The sequence below is a fragment of the Neophocaena asiaeorientalis genome, unplaced genomic scaffold (genome assembly GCF_003031525.2).
Source record: "Neophocaena asiaeorientalis asiaeorientalis breed wild unplaced genomic scaffold, Neophocaena_asiaeorientalis_V1.1 scaffold396, whole genome shotgun sequence".
Lineage (NCBI taxonomy): Eukaryota > Metazoa > Chordata > Mammalia > Artiodactyla > Phocoenidae > Neophocaena > Neophocaena asiaeorientalis.
Window position 1 is genome coordinate 276,737 of NW_020172455.1, and position 23,445 is coordinate 300,181.

Below are 23,445 nucleotides of genomic sequence, written 5' to 3' on the forward strand. Positions count from 1 at the left end.
CCTGCAATTTATCATGTGAAAAGAATTAACAAGAAAGAAAATGGAAGCACATTCACATTTGCCAAGACATTTCCCCTCAGAAGGAGAAAAAGCTCCTGAATGAATAATATAAGAAAGATGGTTTCGGTGCTTCAAAAACAGAAAAATTACTTAAAGCTCCTGTTAGTAAAGCCAGCCTTCCCTTTCCTATAGAATATGAATAAGAACCCGGTACACAGTTGAAACCTGCTATATTCCAGCCCATTATCACACAGGTTCAGGTTGCTAAGGGCTGACTGCAGTGTCCCACCTCCTATAGAAACCATCTTGATAAGGTGTTAGAACACGTCTCAGTACTGAAGGCAAATCCAAATTAAGTTGATCCTCTATTTTCCCAAAGCGGAATGAAATGAAAATAAGGTTTTAGGCCAATATGAATATACAGACTTTTACAGGTTTGTAACACATAATGAACTAACTTAGTTACACATATTTTAAACCTTCTATGTTGTTGTCCAGAGCTAATGTTTGGTTCCCTTATCTCAACTCAGTCACTTGGTCCTCTAATCTAGTTTCACGCCTTTAATCTTCCAATGGCTCCCAATTTGGCCAGAAATTTTCCCCAATGTCCAGATTCAGATATCTAATATCTGAATTCAATGGGTTACAAGGAGACTGGTTTTTGCGGCTTCAGAGACAGCTGCAAATTCCTCCAGGACCATTCAGATTACAAGCATGGGTGGCAGATCGAATGTGAGTTTGATGAGGATCGCTAATGGTGTCTATGAGGACGAAAACTATGAAGTGGGAAGTGATGAGGAGGAAATACCATTCAAGTGTTTCATCTGTCGACAGACCTTCTAAAACCCAGTTGTCACCAAGGTCAGGCATTATTTCCGCGAGAGCTGTGCGCTGCAGCATTTCCACCCCACCCGGGGCTGCTATGTCTGTGACCAGCAGACCAATGGCGTCTTCAATCCAGCGAAAGAATTGATTGCTAAACTGGAGAAGCATAGACCTGCAGAAGAGGGTGGTGCTTCCGATTTCCCAGAAGACCCCCATGAGGGTCCAATTCCTATTACTTAATTTTTCCATTATTCTCAAATCTCAAGATAAATGTTTTGTTGTTTTGGAAATCTTAAAAAAAAAAGTCCAGATATCTAATTTTTATTCAACATCTCCAGTTGGGTATCTAACAGATAGCTCAGAGGTGCCACCAAAAACAATCTCTGCCCCTCCCAGGTGTTCTCGTTTGCTAAAGCTGGCAACTCTAGCCCTCTTCTCCCTTGCAGCCTTCCACAGCTCAGGTGATGACAGGTAAGGAAGTAAGCAGAGACAAAAGGGTTCTTGAAAGACAAAGAAGGGTCATAAATGGAGCCCTCGGAAGATAGTTTTTTCTGGGAATGTTAAATTCTAACCTCCAATAGCTAAGAACTTTTACAGTCATTAGAGTGTATTTGAAAAAGATTTATATCAAGACTTAACTGCACCGGAAATTCAGAAGTGAATCAAAGAGATCCAGGACAGTAGAAACACACCAGAGGTAGAATACCTCCATATGCTAATTACTGAACCCTAAACAATCAGAGTCAGAGGAATCTCAGCAATTAGTAAGTAATACCCATAGTAGTAGTCCTCTGGAATGCACCAGAATAAGACAATACAATAGATAATGTGGACCAGAATCAAAGATAATCCAAAGAATGTGGCAAAAGTATAAGAAACACTGCTCTATTCACTGTTAATTAATGTAGAAAAGTGGAATAAAAATTTTAAACTGGAACTACATTTCCATTGATTCTCACATATGTACTAATTTGTCATATGCATTTCTGCTTAAATTAGTGCTTTGAAACACGTATGTTATTGTTCTGTGATATGAGTCTAGCTCCTTTCACTTAATACATTTTTTTTTTAATGAACAAAGATCTCCCATTTAACAGAATTTGCTTTTAGGTTATCCAAATAACATCACATGGTTTCTTCTATAAGAAACATACAATCATGATTACAAAACCATTAAAGATATTCTATACAAAATAGAACATGGACCTATCTCATATACAGACATAAAGGGTGCTATTAATTATTTCTAGTTGTTCCATAAGTTCCCAAATGGAAGAGTCCCTCCTTGTATTGGTAAGAAGAGATATATGCCCAAGGTTATAGCATGTGAACAGTGAACAAGCACAGTCAGGATTAAATAGATTCTCAGATAAGCAACTCCCTTGAGTCTATTCAACAGTTCATGTCATCGCCAGTGTTAAACACTGGGCTTCGGAGTGAAAAAATTTGATTTATCCAAACTATAGTTCTTGAGAACTACTGAATTTTTATTAGAAAAAAATTGTAGAGGGGAAAAAGGATTAAAAAGCAAACAAGTCAATCTTAGGCTTCATTTCTGTTTTATATATCTGCCATAGCCTAAGGTTAAAAAGCACTCCTTTTAATCATGAAAAAGATATTCATCACAAGTTAGCCTGAAATAAATCACTCCCCATAGGAAAATCAACATAAACATGGATGGCTCTGCAACAAAAGTCAGAAAAGAGAGAGAAGTGGAAACATTTTGTCTTACCTGTGAACTTCCCCAGTTTAATGAAATCTCCAATCAGAGTCTTCTCCAAAGTCAATGTCTGCAAACATCTGAAGAACAAAACAATTAAATTTGATATTCTCAAATAGATCTTCCAAATGATGTAACTGGCATCATATTGCAATGTCATATAATTTGCAAGCAACATTTGAATTTGGTAAGGAAGCCAAAGCATGTACTAAACTCACTGAAATTTCTTTCCTTCAGCCTAACAATTTTTGTCAGTTTCTGAAACAGACCCACAGATAACGTAAACATTTTGACAGAAAATTGGTGGTGGTGACTAAGGCATAAAACTATCTGAGGACAAATGTACTGTGACTTGGAACATAAGATACAATTTTCTTTGCATAGAGGCAAAATGAAGTGATGACAGAGTTCACAAAACCTATTCTCCTCTTGAAATTGCATTCTGATTTTTCCTTTCATTGGGCATCTTTCAAAAATAAACACTCAACACTCCAAGCAGTTCCATTGACATTGGTGTGCAAGTAATCACCATTCCAGAATTTGCTTTACACTCTTTCTACCTGTAAGAGTATTAAAAAGGCATTCCTGCTTTACTGTGTTTTATTAAGAAGTTTGATCTAGGGGGAAAATTTGGGTAGCCCAAACTCTATCATGCCCATCCTCCCTGCTTCTACATGTGCTGTTCTCCCTTTTCTGTCAAATACATATTTCCAATTGGTAATACCAAGCACAGTGTCAGGGGTGAGTAGAAAATTTGGGGTTAGAGTTTATTCTAACTACTTTGTTCCTGAGTACTGCCTCTCATGTATATATTTAACCTTTTTTCCCTTAGAATTTCTCTTTAGACCTTCCTTTTTTTTTAATTTAATTTTTATTTTATATTGGGGTATAGTTGATTTACAATGTTGTGTTAGTTTCAGGTGTACAGCAAAGTGATTCAGTTAAACGTATACATATATCCGTTCTTTTTCAGATTCTTTTCCCATATAGGTTGTTACAGAATACTGAGTATAGTTCCCTGTGCTGTATGGTAGGTCCTTGTTGATTATCTGTTCTATATATAGAAGTCTGTATATGTTTATCCCCAATTCATAATTTATCCCTCCTCCACACCTTTCCCCTTTGGTAACCATAAGTTTGTTTTCAAATCTGTGAGTCTGTTTCTGTTTCATAAATAAGTTTATTTGTATCATCTTTTTAGATTCCACATATAAATGATATCATATGATATTTGTCTTTCTATCTTCCTCTGTCTGAATTACTTTACTTAGTATGATAATCTCTGGGTCCATCTATGTTGCTACAAATGGCATTATTTTGTTCTTTTTTATGGCTGAGTAATATTCCATTGTATATATGTACCACATCTTCTTCATCCATTCCTCTGTTGATGGACATTTAGGTTGCTTCCATGTCTTGGCTGTTATAAATAGTGCTGCAGTGAAGACTAGGGTGCATGTATATTTTCGAATTATGGTTTTCTCCAGATATATCCCCAGGAGTGGGATTGCTCGATCATATGGTAGCTCTGTTTTTAGTTCTTCAAGGAACCTCTATACTGTCTCCCTAGTGGTTGTACCACCCGTCTATGTTTTAATAAAACTGAAGTACAGTAGTCCCCTGCATCTGCAGGGAATATGTTCCAAGACCTCCAGTTGATGCCTGAAACCATGGAGAGTACCACACCCTGTATTTGCTGTTTTTTCCTATACATACATATCTGTGATGAAGTTTAATTTATAAATTAGGCACACTAAGAGATTAACAACAATAACTAATAATAAAATGTAACAATTATAACAATATACTGTAATAAAAGTTAGGCAAATTTGGTCTATTTCTCTCTCTCAAAATGCCCTATTGTACAAATGTAATGCCTTTTCCATCTTAACAAAGCACTTAGCATGCACCATAGCCATAACTTTTGCATTTTGAGATGCAACAGCAAAACTAGCAAGAATTTCTCTTTTCCTCTTCACAAGTTCATGGAGAGAAGATTTGTTCTTAGATCTTATCAACTTTAGCATATAATTTTTTTCTTTCCTTATTAAGTCAAAAGCTTTCACATCTTCACTTAAAGAAAACGTGTTATGGATTCTCTTTGGCATGTTTGAATTGCTGGCATTACTACACTTGCACATTGAGGTCATTATTAAGTAAAACAAGGGTTACTTGAACACAAGTACTGTGATACCATGACAGTCAATCTGATAACTGAGAAGGCTACCAAGTAACTAATGGGCAGGATACAATGGACAAAGGGCTAATTCACATTACAGGCAGGACAGAGTAGGACAGCACCAGGTTTTATCATGCTACTCAGAAGACCTACAATTTCAAACTTATGAGTTGTTAAGTACTGAAAACTTCTGTTTAACATTTCTGGACCAGAGTTTACTGTGGGTAACTGAAACTGTGAAAAGTGAAACTGTGGATCAGGGAGGGCTACTGTAACCCCAATTTTCAAACCATCACCTGTGTTTGCCTCCCTTTGTGCCTCTTCTTAATCTATCTATCATCCTTCAAGTGTCCCTACTCAGACTTTTTCTAAGTTCACATTTGCTATATTTTCCAAAGTTCAACTCAATTATTAGCTCACTTGCAAAGCTTTTCCTGACTGCCAACTAGAAACAGTTTGATCTTCCTTTAAGCTCTCAAAATAATCCATGAACCACTCAAGTTATATAATACAGTCTACTTTGTATTAAATTAATTTGCTGCAACTCTTCTCTCTTTTACTGGATGATAGCAAGTTGGTCACAAAATTGCTGCAGTCTGTTCTAAATCCATCCCTTGTTCTCCCCAAGGCCTAGACCTAACTGAACACTCCATACATGGAATATGAGATCAGTAATTCTTTGTTTAAAAATGAGCATTTTTATTCTTCACCAAATAAAATGTAAGACTTAGAAAATTCAATATTGACTGGACTCCAATTCATAAATTAAATTAAAATACCAATGAATATTGTCATTAAAGAAAGCAAGAGGATCACATTGGTGGCCAATCCCACCCCCCAGTAAACCTGCAGAAATTGCAGCTCAATCACAACAGGAGGGTGCACACAGCCCACCCAGTGAACGACCCTGGAGCACCTGGTTCTGGTGACCAGAGAGGGTTGTACCACTGGGCCCCACAGGGTACTTTGTACATAGGTAACTCTTTTAAGACCGGAAGATGTGGCTGATATGCATAATAGGTAGAAACAAAAAGGGAGTTAGGCAAAATGAAGAGACAATTTCCAAACAAAAGAACAGGACAAAAGTTCAGAAAAAGAACTAAACAGAATGGAAATAAGCGATTTACCATATGAAGAGTTCAAAGAAATAGTCATAAAGATGACTGCAATCAGGAGAAAATGGATGAAACTCACTGAGAACTTCAAAAAAGAGATCAAAAATACAAAAAAGAACCAATCAGAACTGAAGACTACAATAACTGAAAGGAAAACACACTAGAGGGAATCACAGCATATTAGAGGATACAGAAGGATAGATCAGCAATCTGGAAGATAGAGTAGAGGAAGAAGAAAAATATGAACAAAAAAAAGAAAAGAGAATTTAAATAAAACACCTGGACACAAAGGAAATAAAAACACAATGATCCATAATCTATGGGAGATAGCAAAGGCTCTTAAAAGAGTGAAGTTTATAGGGGAAAAAGTCTACCTCAGGAAATAAGAAATGTCTCAAATAAAGAATAAAACCTTACATCCAAAGGAAGTGGGAAAAGAACAAGAAAAACCAAAATTAGTAAAAGAAAATAAATAATAAACATCAGAGCAGAGACAAAAAAGAGTAAAGATCAACAAAACTCAGAGCTGATTCATTATCAGCTGACACCACAGAAACACAAGGGATCATAAGAGATTACTATGAACAATTATATGCCAATAAAATGGACAACATGGAAGAAACGAACAAATTCCTAGAAATGTACAATCTCCCAAGCCTGAATCAAGAAGAAATAGAAATATGAACAGACTAATTACCAATAATAAAATTGAATCAGTAATAAAAATTCCCAACAAACAAAAGTTCAGGACTGGATGACTTCATAGGTAACTTCTATAAAACATTCAGAGAGTTAACACCTATCCTTCTCAAACTATTCCAAAAAATTGCAGAGGAAGGAACATTTTTGAACTAACTTTGAGGGCAGCTTCACCCTGATACCAAAACCAGATAAAAGTACCCCCAAAATAAAATTACAGGCCAGTATCACTGACATACATAGATGCAAAAAATGCTCAACAAACTATTATCAAAGGATCATACACCATGATCAAGTGGAGTTTATCCCAGGGATGCAAAGATGATCCAATATCCACAAATCAATCAACATGGTACACCACATTAACAAAATGTTAATAAAAATTATTCACTTTTGTTGTAGAATAAAAAAATCATATGATCATCTCAACAGATGTAGAAAAAGCTTTTCACAAATTTCAACATCGATTTATGATAAAAACTCAACAAATTGGGTATAGAGGGAACATACCTCAACAAATAAAGGCCATATATGACAAGCTCACAGTTAACATTGTACTCAATGGTGAAAAAGAGAAAACATTTTTTTTCTAAGATCGGGACAAGGATATCCACTCTTAGCGCTTTTATTCAACATAACATTGGAAGTCCTAGTCACAGCTGTCAGACAAAAATATAGGAATTCAAATTGAAAAGGAAGAAGTAAAGCTGTCACTGTTTGCAGATGATGTGATATTATATATAGAAAATCCTAAGATACCACCAAAGAAACTATTAAAACCAATAAATGAATTCAGTAAAGTTGCAGGATACAAGATTAATATACAAAAATCTGTTGCATTCCTATACACTAACAATAAACTATCAGAAAGAGAAATTAAGTAAATAATGCCATTTACAATTGCATCAAAAAAAAAAAAAAAAACACCTAGGAATAAACCTAACCTAGGAGGTAAAAGACCTTTACTCAAAATAATATGAGACATTAATGAATGATACTGAAGATGACACTAACAATTGGAAAGATATACCACCCTCCTGGACTGGAAGAACTAATATTATTAAAATGGCTGTGGGGGGACCTTCAAGATGTCAGAGGAGTAAGACATGGAGCTCACCTTCCTAACCACAAATACAACAAAAATACATCTACATGTGGAACAACTCCTACAGAACACCTACTGAATGCTGGAGGAAGACCTCAGACCTCCCAAAAGGCAAGAAAATCCTCATGTCCCTGAGTAGGGCAAAAGAAAAAAGAAAAAACAGAGACAAAAAATAGGGATGGGACCTACACCTCTGGAAGGGAGCTGTGAAGGAGGAAAAGTTTCCACACACTAGGAAGCCCCTTCATTGGCAGAGAGGGGGGTTGGGTGGGGGGGAAGCTTTGGAGCCACGAAGGAGAGTGCAGCAACAGGAGAGCAGAGGGTGAAATGGAGAAATTCCCACAGAGGGTCAGTGCCTACCACCAGCCTGAGAGGCTTGTGTGCTCACCCGCTGGGGTGGGTGGAGGCTGGGAGCTGAGGCTCAGGCTTTGGACGTCAGACCCCAGGGAAAGGACTGGGGTTGGCTGTGTGAACACAGCCTGAAGGGGGATAGTGTGCCACAGCTAGCTGGGAGGAAGTCCGGGGAAAAAGTCTGGACCTGCCTAAGCGTCAAGAGACCATTGTTTCAGGGTGCGCGAGGAGAGGGGATTCAGAGCACCATCTAAACGAGCTCCAGAGACAGGAGCAAGCTGGGGCTACCAGCTCAGACCCAAGAGACGGGTATGAAATGCTAATGTTGCTGCTGCAGCCACCCAAGAATCCCATGTGCAAGCACAGGTCACTATCCACATCCACCCTGGGAGCTTGTGCAGTATGCCACTACAAGGGTCCCAATCAAGGGAGAACACATGGTGTGCCTCAGGCTGTTGCAATGTCATGTAGGTCTCTGTCACTGCAGGCTCACCCCATATTCCAATTATAGCTACTATACCCCTCCCTACACCTGGCCTGAATGAGCCAGAGCCCCCTAATCAGCCGCTGCTTTAACCACCTCCTGTCTGGGTGGGGAACAGATGCCTGAGGGCGACCTACATGCAGAGGCGGGGCTAAAACCAAAGCCAAACACCAGGAGCTGTGTGAACAAAGAAGAGAAAGGGAAATTTCTCCCAGCAGCCTCAGGAGCAGTGGATTAAATCCCCACAATCAACTTGATGTACCCTGCATCTGTGGAATACCTGAAAAGACAACAAATCATCCCAAAATTGAGGCAGTGGATTTTGGGAGCAACTGTAGACTTGGGGGTTTGCTGCCTATAACTGATTTGTTCCTGATTTTTATGTATATCTTAGTATAGTTTTTAGTGCTTGTTATCATTGATGGATTTGTTTATTGGTTTGGTTGCTCTATTCTTTTTATTATTTTTACTTTAATAATTAAAAAAATATTTTTATCTTTCCTTTTTCTCCCTTTTCTTCTGAGCCATGTGGCTGAGAGGGTCTCAGTGCTCTGACCTGGTGTCAGGCCTGAGCCTCGGAGGTGAGAGAGCCAAGTTCAGGACATTGGACCACCAGAGACCTCCTGGCCCCAAGTAATAACAATTGGCGACAGATTTCCCAGAGGTCTCCTTCTCAATGCTAAGACCCAGCTCCAATCAACTGCCAGCAAGCCCCAGTGCGGGGCACCCCATGACAAACAACTAGTGAGACAGGAACACAACCCCACCCATTAGCAGAGAGGCTGCCTAAAATCATACTAAGTTCACAGACACCCCAAAAAACACCACTGGATGCAGCCTTGCCCACTAGAAAGACAAGATCAAGCCCCACCCACCAGAACACAGGCACCAGTCCCCTCTACCAGGAAGCCTACACAAGCCACTGTAACAAACTTACCCACTGGGGGCAGACACCAGAAACAACAGCACTACAAACCTGCAGCCTGAGGAAAGGAGATCCCAAACACAGTAAGTTCAACAAAATGAGAAGACAGAGAAATATGCAGCAGATGAAGGAGCAAGGTAAAAACACATCAGACCAAAAATGAAGAGGAAATAGTCAGTCTACCTGAAAAAGAATTCAGAGTAATGATAGTAAAGATGATCCAAAATCTTGGAAAAAGAATGGAGAAAATACAAGAAAGGTTTAACAAGAAACAAGAAGAACTAAAGAGCAAACAAACTATGGTGAACAACAGAATAAATGAAATTAAAAAGTTTCTAGAAGGAATCAATAACAGAATAACTGATGCAGAAGAACGGATAAGTGACCTGGAAGATAAAATAGTGGAAATAACTACCGCAAAGCAGAATAAAGAAAAAAGAATGAAAAGAATTGAGGACAGTTTCAGAGACATCTGGGACAACATTAAATGCACCACATTCAAATTATAGGGTCTCAGAAGTAGAAGAGAAAAAGAAAGGGACTGAGAAAATATTTGAAGAGATTATAGTTGTATAAAACTTGTATAGGGCTTCCCTGGTGGCGCAGTGGTTGAGAGTCCGCCTGCTGATGCAGGGGACATGTGTTCGTGCCCCGGTCCGGGAAGATCCCACATGCCATGGAGCGGCTGTGCCCGTGAGCCATGGCCGCTGAGCCTGCGTGTCCGGAAGAAAAAATTAAGAAAATGGTAGTAGGAACATACATATTGATAATTACCTTAAATGTAAATGGATTAAATTCTCTAAGCAAAAGACATAGACTGGCTGAATGGATACAAACACAAGACCTGTATATATGCTGTCTACAAGAGACCCACTTCAGACCTAGGCACACATACGGACTGAAAGTGAGGGATAGAAAAAGATATTCCATGCAAATGGAAATCAAAGGAAAGCTGGAGAAGCAATTCTCATACCAGACAAAATAGACTTTAAAACAAAGACTATTACAGGAGACAAAGAAGGACATTACATAATCATCAAGGGATCAGCCCGAGAAGAAGATAAAACAATTGTAAATATGTATGCACCCAACATAGGAGCACCTCAATACATAACGTAAGTGCTAACAGCCATAAAACAGTAACACAATCATAGTAGGGGACTTTAACACCCCACTTTCACCAATGGACAGATCATCCAAAATGAAGCTAAATAAGAAACACAGGGGCTTCCCTGGTGGAGCAGTTGTTGGGAGTCCGCCTGCCGATGCAGGGGACATGGGTTCATGCCCCTGTCTGGGAGGATTCCACATGCCACGGAGTGGCTGGGCCCATGAGCCATGGCCGCTAAGCCGGCACATCCAGAGCCTGTACTCTGCAATGGGAGAGGCCGCAGCAGTGAGAGGCCCACGTACTGCAAAAAAAAAAAAGAAAAGAAAAAAAAAGAAACACAAGCTTTAAATGACATAGTAAATAAGATGGACTTAATTGATATCTCTAGGACATTCCATCCAAAAACAACAGAATACACTTTCTTCTCAAGTGCTCATGGAACATTCTCCAGGATAGATCATATCTTGGGTCGCAAATCAAGCCTTGGTAAACTGAAGAAAACTGAAATCGTTTCAAGTATCTTTACGAACCACAACACTATGAGACTAGATATCAATTACAGGAAAGAAACTGCAAAAAGTCCAAAGACATGGAGATTAAACAATACACTACTAAATAACCAAGAGATCACTGAAGAAATCAAAGAGGAAATAAAAAAATACCTAGAAACAAATGACAATGAAAACACAATGACCCAAAACCTATGGGATGCAGCAAAAGCAGTTCTAAGAGGGAAGTTTATAGCAATACAAGCTTACCTCCCAGAACAAGAAACATCTCAAATAAACAAACTAACCTTACACCTAAAGCAATTAGAGAACGAAGAAAAAAAAACCCCCAAAGTTAGCAGAAGGAAAGGAAGCATAAAGATCAGATCAGAAATAAATGAAAGACAAATGAAGGAAACAATAGCCAACATCAATGAAACTAAAAGCTGGTTGTTTGAGAAGATAAACAAAATTGATAAAGCATTAACCAGACTCATCAAGAATAAAGGGAAAAGACTCAAATCAACAGAATTAGAAATGAAAAAGGAGAACTGACACTGCAGAAATGCAAAGGACCATAAGAGATTACTACAAGCAACTATATGCCAATAAAATGGACAACCTGGAAGAAACGGGCAAATTCTTAGAAAAGCACAACCTTCTGAGACTGGATCAGGAAGAAATAGAAAATATAAACAGAAAAATCACAAGCAGTGAAATTGAAACTGTGATTAAATATCTTCCAACAAACAAAAGCCCAGGACCAGATGGCTTCACAGGAAAATTCTATCAAACATTTAGAGAAGAGCTAACAGCTATCCTTCTCAAACTCTTCCATAATACAGCAGAGGGAGGAACACTCCCAAATGCATTCTATGAGGCCACGATCACCCTGATACCAAAACCATACAAAGATGTCACAAAAAAAAGAAAGTAGAGGCCACTATCACTGATGAACATAGATGCAAAAACCCTCAACTAAATACTAGCAAACAGAATCCAACAGCACATTAAAAGGATCATACACCATGATCAAGTGGGGTTTATCCCAAGAATGCAAGGATTCTTCAATATATGCAAATCAATCAATGTGATACACCATATTAACAAATTTAAGAATAAGAACCATATGATAATCTCAATAGATGCAGCAAAAGACTTCAACAAATTTCAACACCTATTTATGATAAAAACCCTCCAGAAAGTAGTCAGAGAGGGAACTTGCCTCAACATAATAAAAGCCATATATGACAAACCCACAGCCAACATCGTTCTCAATGGTGAAAAACTGAAACCATTTTCTCTAAGATCAGGAACAAGACAAGGTTGTCCACTCTCACCACTATTATTCAACATAGTTCTGGAAGTTTTAGCCACAGCAATCAGAGAAGAAGAAGAAATAAAAGGAATTCAAATCAGAAAAGAAGAACTAAAGCTGTCACTGTTTACAGATGACATGATACTATACATAGAGAATCCTAAAGATGCTACCAAAAATCTACTAGAGCTAATCAATGAATTTGGTAAAGTAGCAGGATACGAAATTAATGCACAGAAATCACTTCTGAAAGAGAAATTAAGGAAACCCTCCCATTTACCATTGCAACAAAAAGAATAAAACACCTAGGAATAAACCTACCTAAGGAGACAAAAGACCTGTATGCAGAAAACTATAAGACACTCATGAAAGAAATTAAAGATGATACAAACAGATGGAGAGATATACCATGTTCTTGCATTGGAAGAATCAACATTGTGAAAATGACTATACTACCCAACGCAATCTACAGATTCATTGCAATCCTTATCAAATTATCAATGGCAATTTTACAGAACTAGAACGAAAAATTTCAAAATTTGTATGGAAACACAAAAGATGCCGAATAGCCAAAGCAATTTTTCGTGAAAGAAAAATGGAGCTGGAGGAATCAGGCTCCATGACTTCAGACTATGCTACAAAGCTACAGTAATCAAGAAAGTATGGTACTGGTACAAAAACAGAAATATAGATCAATGGAAAAGGATAGAAAGCCCAGAGATAAACCCACGCACATATGGTCACCTTATCTTTGATAAAGGTGGCAAGAATATACAATGGATGAAAGACAGCCTCTTCAATAAGTGGTGCTGGGAAAACTGGACAGCTGAATGTAAAAGAATGAAATTACAACACTTCTTAACACTATACACAGAAATAAAATCAAAATAGATTAAAGACCTAAATGGAAGGCCAGACATTCTAAAACTCTTAGAGAAAAACATATGCAGAACACTCTATGACATAAATCACAAAAAGATCCTTTTCAACCCACCTCCTAGAGAAACGGAAATGAAAACAAAAATAAACAAATGGGACCTAATGAAACTTATAAGCTTTTGCACAGCAAAGGAAACATAAAGAAGATAAAAAGACAACCCTCAGAATGGGAGAAAGTATTTGCAAATGAAGCAGCTGACAAAGGATTAATCTCCAAAATTTACAAGCAGCTCATGTAGCTCAATATCCAAAAATCAAACAACCCAATCCCAAAATGGGCAGAAGATCTAAATAGACATTTCTCCAAAGAAGATATACAGATTGCCATCAAACACATGAATGGAGGCTCAACATCACTAATCATTAGAGAAATGCAAATCAAACCTACAATGAGGTATCACCTCATACATGTCAGAATGGCCATCATCAAAAAAGCTACAAACAGTAAATGCTGGAGAGGGTTTGGAGAAAAGGGAACCCTCTTTCACTGTTGGTGGGAATGTAAATTGATACAGCCACTACTGAAAACAGTATGGAGCTTCCTTAAAAAAACTAAAAATAGAACTACCATGTAACCCAGCAATCCCACTATCTCGCATATACCCTGAAAAAACTATAATTCAAAAAGTGTCATGTACCAAAATATTCATTGCAGCACTATTTACAATAGCCAGGACATGGAAGCAACCTAATGTTCATCGACAGATGAATGGATAAAGGAGGTGTGGCACGTATATATAATGGAATATTACTCAGCCATAAAAGAAATGAAATTGAGTTGTTTGTAGTGAGGTGGATGGACCTAGAGACTGTCATACAGAGTGAAGTAAGTCAGAAAGAGAAAAACAAATACTGTATGCTAACACATATATATATGGAATAAAAAAAAAAAAAAAAAAGGTTCTGATGAACCTAGGGGCAGGACAGGAATAAAGATGGAGATGTAGAGAATGGACTTGGACTTGAGGACATGGGGAGGGGGAAGGGGACGAAGTGAGGGAGTAGCACTGACATATATACACTATCAAATGTAAAATAGATAGCTAGTGGGAAGCAGCCACATAGCACAGGGAGATCTGCTCGGTGCTTTGTGACCACCTAGAGGGGCGGGATATGGAGAGTGGGAGGGAGATGCAAGAGGGAGGGGTTATGGGGATATATGTATACATATATCTGATTCACTTTATTATAAAGCAGAACCTAACACAACAATGTAAAGCAATTATACTCCAATAAAGATGTGAAATAAGAAAAAAATAATTAAAAGTTAAAGGTGGCAAAACAACAACAACAAAAAAAACGGCTATACAACCCAAGGCAATCTACAGATTCAATATAATCCCTATCAAAATACCTATGACATTTTTCACAGAACTAGAACAAAGACTCCTAAAATATATATGAAAACACAAAAGACTGCATATAGCCAAAACAATCTTGAGAAAGAAAAAGAATGCTGAAGGCATTATGCTTGCTGACTTCAAACTATACAAAAAGCTACAGACATCAAAACAGTATGAAACTGGCACAACAACAGACACATAGGCCAATAGTTCAGAATAGACAGCCCAGAAATGAATTCACCTTACATGGTCAATTAATCTAGGACAAAGGGGCAAGAATATACAATAGGGAAATACAGCATTTTCAATAACTGGTTTTGGGAAAACTGGACAGCTTTATGTAAAACAATCAGGCTGGACTATTTTCTTGTATCGTATACAAAAATAAACTCAAAAGCTATTACAGACTTAAATGTAATATGTGAAACCCTAACACTTCTAGAAGAAAACATAGGCAGTATTCTCTTTGACATCATCCTAGCAATGTGTTTTTGGATACACCTTCACAGGCAAGGGAAACAAAAGCATAATAAACAAATGGGACTACATAAAAATAGAAAGCTTTTGCACAATGAAGGAAACTACTAACAAAACAAAAAAGCCCACCTATTGAATAGAAGATAGTTACAAATGATATATGTGATAAGGGGTTAATATAAAAAACAGGCAAAGAACTCATAAATCTCAACATCAAAAAAAAAGGATTAAAAAATGGGCAGAAGATTTGGATAAACATTTTTCCAAAGAAGACATACAGATTGCAGTAGGCATGTAAAAACATTCTCAACATCACTAATCAACAGGGAAATGTAGATCAAACTACAATGAGATATCACAACATACCTTTAAGAATGGCTTATTATCAAAATGTCAAGAAATAACAAATTTTGGCCAGAATGTGGAGAAAAGGGAACCCTGTTACACTGTTGCTGAGAATGTAAATTGGTACAGCCACTATGGGAAACAGTATAAAGTTTCCTCAAAAAATTAAAAATGGGACTCCCATACAATCCAACAATTCCACTTCTGGGTATTTATATGAAAGAAACAAAAACACTCATCTGAAAAGATATATGCAACCTTATGTTCATTCCAGCATTATTTACATACACACACTTTTATACATATACAAAAGGATAACACTCAGCCACAAAAATTAACAAAATCTTGCCATTTGCAGCAACATGGATGTACCTATAGGGTATTATGCTAAATGAAATAAGTCATACAGAGAAAGACAAATACCATATGATTTCTCTTGCATGTGGAATCTGAAAAACAAATGAACAAACAAAACATGAACAGACTCATAGATGTGGACAAAAAGCTGGTGACTGCCAGAAGAGAGTGGGGTGTGGGGATAAGCAAAACAGGTAAAGAGTATTAAGAGATACGAGTTACAAAAGAAATAAGTCACAGGGATGTACAGTCTGGATTAGGGAATATAATCAATAATATTGCAATAGCTTTGTATGGTGACGTTGTTAGACTTATCATGGTAATCAATTCATACTGTACATAAATATTGAATCACTATGCTGTGCACCCGCAAGTATTGGGTGGGTGAAAAAGTGCCTTCAGTTTTTTAAGTAAAAATAAAAGACACTTTTTATTTTCACCAAGAACTTTATTGAACAACGTTTTCACCCTTTTGTTCCATTACCTTCTGCCATTTATCAGGCAACTTCACAATTGCATTGTCCCAAAACTTTTTATCTTTTTCAGCAAAGAACTGTTCAAGGAACCTTTTACAGTCTTCCAGGGTATTGAAATTTTTTCCATTAAGAGAATTTTGTAAAGACTGAAATCAATGGAAATCCCAAGGTGCAATGTCTGGTGAATACAGCAGATGAATCAGAACTTCCCAGCCAAGCTGTAAGAGTTTTTGCCTTGTCATCAAAGAAACATGCGGTCTTGCGTTATCCTGATGGAAGATTACGTGTTTTCTGTTGACTAATTCTGGACACTTTTCCAGAATTAGTGCCACTTTCAGTTGGTCTAATTGGGAGCAGTACTTGTTGGAATTAATCATTTGGTTTTCTGGAAGGAGCTCATAATAGAGGACTCCCTTCCAATCCCACCATATACACAACATCACCTTCTTTGGATGAAGACCAGCCTTTGGTGTGGTTGGTGGTGGTTCATTTCACTTGTCCCGTGATCTCTTCTGTCACATTGTTGTACAGTGTCCACTTTTTAATCACCTGTCACAACTTGTTTTAAAAATGGAACGTTTCAATGGGGAATCGCATGCAGAAATACGGTCAAGAAAGTTTTTTTTCGCTTAACTTTTGTGGAACCCAAACATCAAAGCAATTCACATAACCAAGCTGGTGCAAATGATTTTCAGTGCTTGATTTGGATATTTTGATTATGTCGGCTATCCCCCGTGTGATATAATGTTGATTGTTCTCAATTATTGTTTTGATTTTATTGTTACTAACTTCAACTGATCTACCCAACTGTGGAGCATTGTCCAGCAAGAAATTTCCAGCACCAAATTTTGCAAACCACTTTTGACATGTTCGATCAGTCACAGCACCTTCTCTGTATACTGCACAAAGTTTTTGTGCGTTTCAGTTGCGTTTTTCTTAAAGTAATAAAGCATAATATGCAGAAAATGTTGCTTTTTTCTTCCATCTTCAATATTAAAATGGCTACACAAAACTTCACCAGTTTTGATAAGTCTTCTTTTAAATGCACACTGATATAACAGCTATCACATACAATCTAACAAAATTGTTTTGAATGAACTTAAAGACAACTAAGTGCTACTGGAGCCATCTTAGGGAAAAAACGAACAAACCTTTGGGCCAAACCAATAATATAATATTGTACAGGAAAAATAATTAAATTAAAAAATAAAACTAAAACAAGAAGTTTAATGTATGAAAGAAAATTTACCTCAGTTTTGCTTTTCAACGAGAAAATTTCTTAGAATAAAACTCAAGTTTAAATACATACTAAAGAGGAGACCAAGCTAATCTGTTGAAGAATATAACAATAGAACAGTTGTATTAAAATGTCATTAATAGTTCAGTGTATTTGGGATCTTGGAAGTATTACTTTGGCCTTGATTTCAAGCTAATACTACTGGAAACATACTCATTGGGATAAGAGCAAGTCACATATTCTCATTACTCAGCTCCACGCCGGATTATTTTTCATCTTGTTAAAATGCGGGGCATACGGTGGAAATTCACAGCTAATGTATTCTTCCTGAGGTCTTTACTTACCCATATAGAACAATCAAAATTAAAAACGGTGCTTTACTGAACACTGATGCGAACTTCTTGTGCCCTCTGATAATACTGGGGAAAGTTAACAAGTGTGTTAAAAGCACAGAGAGTTTCTACGGACATACTTTCACTTTATGGTAAACAAGGTTAATGCAAGGTCATTTGAGACACTGCAGATAACTTGGATTTTTTAGCAAGTAGACAGATAAAGCCCGAATGTACACAATGCAATAAAAAAATCAGCCAAATGACAAGAGAGCACAAGAAAAGCATGTTTAAAAACCCCAGACTGGGCTTCCCTGGTGGCGCAGTGGTTGAGCGTCCGCCTGCCGATGCAGGGGACACAGGTTCGTGCCCCGGTCCGGGAAGATCCCACATCCGCGGAGCGGCTGGGCCCATGAGCCGTGGCCGCTGACCCTGCGCGTCCGGAGCCTGTGCTCCGCAACGGGAGAGGCCACAGCAGTGAGAGGCCCGCGTACCGCCAAAAAAAATAAATAAATAAAAACCCCAGACTTTCCATCCCAAACGCTAATTTATGAAATACATGAATATGTATTTCATGTATTAACACTGTAGCAAGCACAAGATTAATTATTAGTTGATTGATACCTATAATGCCTTTTCAAAAAGTCAAACTAATGGGAACATTAATAATCAAGCATTTCAGAATATCTAAAATTATTAAGATAGAGAATTATTAAGAGAAAGTATAAAAAGTTCTTCCAACTTCCTCTTTTGGTTATCAAGGCAACTGAGGCCCAGAGAATGGAAGTGGCTTGTGTAAGGACACAAATTACTTCTAGATCTGGGATTATGACTAGTCTCTCACCAGAATATGCGGAGTGATGCTTGACACTTTCTCAAGAGGGGGCGCTGAGTCAGAGCTCCCTGTGGCGGTTGGTGGGTGATTGACAAGGCACGTTTCTCTTCCAGCAGCAAGACTACCAATAAGTGCTCTGAATCCGCTCCTGGAACCAAAGAGCTACTATTGCCTCTTTAGTAAACGGCTGCTGAGTGATCACTAATGAGTTTACGAGGAAATTATGTCTTTAATTTATACCAAAGGATATACTACATCATTATGATAAAATCTGCCCCCTGGGTTTTAGTATAATAATCACTTTCCAGGAGAGGTCATGCATGATGGAAAGAAGCATGGATGAGACAGTGGTTTAAGTGTATATCCTCATGGTGTTAGTCTGGGCAATTACTTAAATTCTCTGAGCCTCATTTTCTCCCACCAGTAAAGCCAAGGTACAATAATCAGTATGGGATAATAAAACTAACTTTTATATATGCCTACCATGAGGCATAAATTCAAATGCCTCCTTTTATTAAATCACAGATAACTATAACACAGGTGTGATTATCATCTCTATTTTGCAGATAAGAAAACTGTGGTTAGCAATCTTAATGAAGTGTAATAAAGTGGTAATAAGCATAGGACCTGGATGCAGAATAAGTTTGAATTTGGCTTTAATACTTCCTAGCTGTTGGCTATTGAGGAAGTGACTTAACTTCTCTAGGCTACAGTTCTCTCATCTAAAAGTGGGAATAATAATAATATAAAATTCATATGTTGTTGCTTAAATGGAATAATTGTGCATCTCTCAAAACAACACCTAGAACACAGTAACTCTCAATAAATTGACTAATTGTCATTATTATTATTATGTATTGCCAAGGATCAGTGGGCCACTAAATGGCAGAGATCTAATCAGCAGGTCTGATCTGCTGGATCCCTGACTCTTACCCATGAAGTTCTGCTCCTGAAACACCTCCACTGTTTCTGTATCCAAGATTTTACGATGCTGATAGGTAGGCCATTTTCGAGGGGCATTAACTCTTTCAACTTTTTACATGATACACTAGACATTTAAAACTACACCAGTTCACTAATTTATATCCTATGCTGAAAAGTAGGGATTTTTTTAACTTTGAATTTTTTCATTTAGATGTATGAAATTGGGAGGAATTCCCATACACCGTTCACCCCAAATCCCTAAACAAGGTCAACTGACAACATGTGCATTCTGATAGGGTGCACTGAGAAGGACACAGCATTGCTTCTGTGGGTTTCCTGCCAAAAATCGCATAACCTAAATGCAATCCTGAGGAAACATCAGACCAACCTGATCTGAGGGATACAGCACAAAGCAACGCGCCATACTGTTTAAAAGTGCCAAACAATAAAAAAAAACAAAAACAAAGAAATACAGAGGAACTGTGCTGGATTAAAAGAGGCTAATGAGACATGACAAGTAAATGCAAAGTGTGTTCCTGAATTGGATTATGATCCAGAAAAAGGATAATAATGAGATGATCTCCTCTACTCTGAACAGATTGTCTCACGTCCTCTTTCTAGTCCAGAACCTGACCCAGGAATATGTGCATTGTATCAGTGTTATTGTCCTAATTTGATATTTGGAAATTTATTATGTGTTGGAGGTTAAAGATAGATTATTTTTAGGTAGATAACATTAAAACATAAAGAAGAGTCACGGGTTACAGTGTAGACAGAGGACCTGGGCTTCGGAAGCATGCAGTTGCCTGTGGTCCCTAGTTCGTGAGTAACTAGCTGTTCTGGGATTCTGTCTCCAATCTCTCAGAACAGGCTCTTTCTGCTACACTGAGTTGCAGAAAACATTCAGAGCCTATAAACACTGTATTGGTTTCCTGTGGCTGCTTTAATAAATTAACAAACATTTGGTGGCTTAAAACACCAGACATGTATTCGCTTCCAGTTCTGGATGTCGGGAGACCAAAATCAGTTTCAGTGGGATAAAGGAAAGGTGTGCGCAGGGCTCTACGCGCTCCACAGGCTCCAGGAAAGAACCCCTTTCCTGGCCTTGTCCGGCTTCTAGAGCTGTCTTCCTTGCACTCCTTGGCTTATGAACCCCCCTCCTCCGTTTTCAGAGGCAGTAGCTCAGCATCACAAATCTTTCTCTTTCTCCATCATCCCTTTGCCTTCTCATTTGTTTTCACAACTCCCTCTGCCTCCCTCTTATAAGGACAGTTACATTACATATAGGACCCACTCAGATAATCCAGGATAATCTTCCCATTTCAAAATCCTTTGTTTAATTGCAGCTGCAAAGACGCCATTACCATATAAAGTATCAAACATGGGCTGCATGAACTGGGGCCTGGTTATCTTCGGGGTTCATTATTCAGCCCACCACAGACATGAAAGGACATCTCCATCTGCAATGAGTTTTAATTTTTGATTCATATAGTCAAGTTGGCATTGATCCCTATTCAGATTGAAACTGAATTTAATAATTGGGAAGCCATTAATTCCTAATCATTTCCTAGCAGGAAAATAGTATGCTCTCAGAGTCTGTGTCTAACATTAAACTTTCTAAGATTTAGGTAATCTGTTTACATGGTTTTCATGTGGGCTTTTTTGAGGGCAGGTACATGGTTTGTATTTCATGTGTCTCCAGTACGGTAGGCTGAATATTGGTCCTCAAACATAATCAGATCCTAATTCCTAAAACCCACAAAAATTACCTTCTGTGGCAAAAGGGACTTTGTTGGTGAAATTAAATTAAGGGTCTTGAGATTGGAAGATTATTCTGAATGATTAGGGTGGGCCCTAAATGCAATCTCAAATGTCCTTATAAGAGAAAGGCAGAGGGAAAATTGACACAGAAGAGCCAAAAGCAACGTGACAAGAGGAGCAGAGATTGGAGTGACATGGCCACAAGCCCAGGAACGTCAGCATTCATCAGACATTGGAAGAAGCAACGGGAAACGGATTCTCCCCTGGAGCCACCCAAGGGAGCACAGCCCTACTGACATCTTGACTTAGCTGTTTATGACTCAGTCTGGATTCCTGGATTCTGTAACTAAAAGAAAAAAAAAAATTGCTGTTTTAAGCCACTAAGTTTGCGGCAATTTGTTACAGCAGAAATAGGAAACCAGTATATTCAGTAACCAGCTTAGCACCTGGCATGTATGCTTGTTGAATGTCAGAAGGGAAGAAAGGAAGGGAGGGAGGGAATGAGGGAGGGAGGAAGGAAAGAAGGAAGGAAGGATGCATTAAAGTTACAAGGAAAAACAATATTTGGGGTTTTAATCAATATTTGACCTATTTTCCTCAACCTGGGACACATTGCTAGCCTCGGACTGAAAAGACTTAAGTTTTTTTTTCCCTTTAGTTAAATGTTCTCTATCTAAATCTGGGGAATTGTGTTTTTGAAACCTACATCTGGGACTGGAAGACTCCGTGACATGTTTCACATTGAGAGGAGTTCTACAGCTGAGTTAAGAACTTCTGCAAGAAGGGGTTAGGGTGAAAGCCAGCCAGGTCCTTTTCTGAGGGCGAGCTTGCAGGCCTGGTGCAATAATTGGAAAGCGGGTGGAACTGACAGGTGAAGGTGTACACTCTCACTGCCATAGGAGATCATTCATTTCTGTCTGAAGTTTTTACGCTAGAAGACATACCAGTATAGGTAGAGCCACTTACAAACTGTCCTTGTGTTTAACGGCTCTGGGGAAACAATTATCACTTGATAGATTTAGTGATAAGTGAAATATCAGATCCATATCCATGGTTTCAGAAATAATATATCCTGACCCACAATGAACTCCTTAATTTGTGGTATTCAGTGAAAACTGTAAAAGACCTAAAAGGAGTTAGAAATGTCTAAGGCAGTATGTTACTATTGGGAAGTTCGCTGAAGTGTTAAATTAAACAAAACAAGATGGAAAGGTTGAAGCAATAATCTCTTATCCTGTAGACCTTTTTCTGTTAAGTCCTATGCTAGAGTGCAAATAAAATAAATAATTTTTCCCCTGGAATTCCCATTGACTTATTGAGTTTGACAATACCCAACAACGCCTGAATGTTTGTCCAAGTGAAAAAAATCTCTTTGCTCTGTCATAGAGATAAATGAGGTCAATTCATCAAGAGACCCAACTCAATAAAATACTGATAATGTTCTGCTTGGACGCATAAACCCTTCAGTCACGAGCGCCTTGTCAGATACCCAAATTGAGGTTTTTGTTATTGCTTATAAAAAATAATTGTAAAAAAAGGATTTAAATTCCGCATCCTGTAATTTCCTCAATTAATTTTCAGATTATGCTGTACTTTTCATTGCAAATTGCATTAAATCAGAGCTGGAATGAGAAAGATTGTAGAAAACTAAACAAGCAAATATACCATTGAGCTGAATCTGCTCTGTTATTTGCTGACTTTTTCCTCAAAATGTTATTCATCATTTAGATTTTAAAACATGGCTAATAAAATATGCATATAGTATTTCCCTCATCTCTCAGAAAAAGATGCTGTACATTTTTTACACATGTATATTTTACATACTATACAAATGTGGAACCATATCATGTATACTATTTACTTAATGCAGTCTTGCATTTTTTCACTCTTTCACTTTCATTTCTTTGCCTTCCTTCCTTCCTCTTTCCTCTCCCTCTCCATCCACACCAGTGCCCTTTTAGGTAAAACATGTTAATATCCATATCTTCCATTCTTGTCTCCATACCTAGATATACCAAGGCACACAATATACACACACATTACATATATATAATATGTATATTACACTATATACTTATATGTATATACACACAAATATA

General features: G+C 37.8%; 1 pseudogene; it reads right to left on the reverse strand.

Moving 5' to 3' along the window:
• Positions 1 to 1,146: 1,146 nt before the first annotated feature.
• Positions 1,147 to 23,445, reverse strand: part of LOC112394785 (alpha-endosulfine pseudogene) — a 32,392-nt pseudogene continuing 10,093 nt past the window's right edge.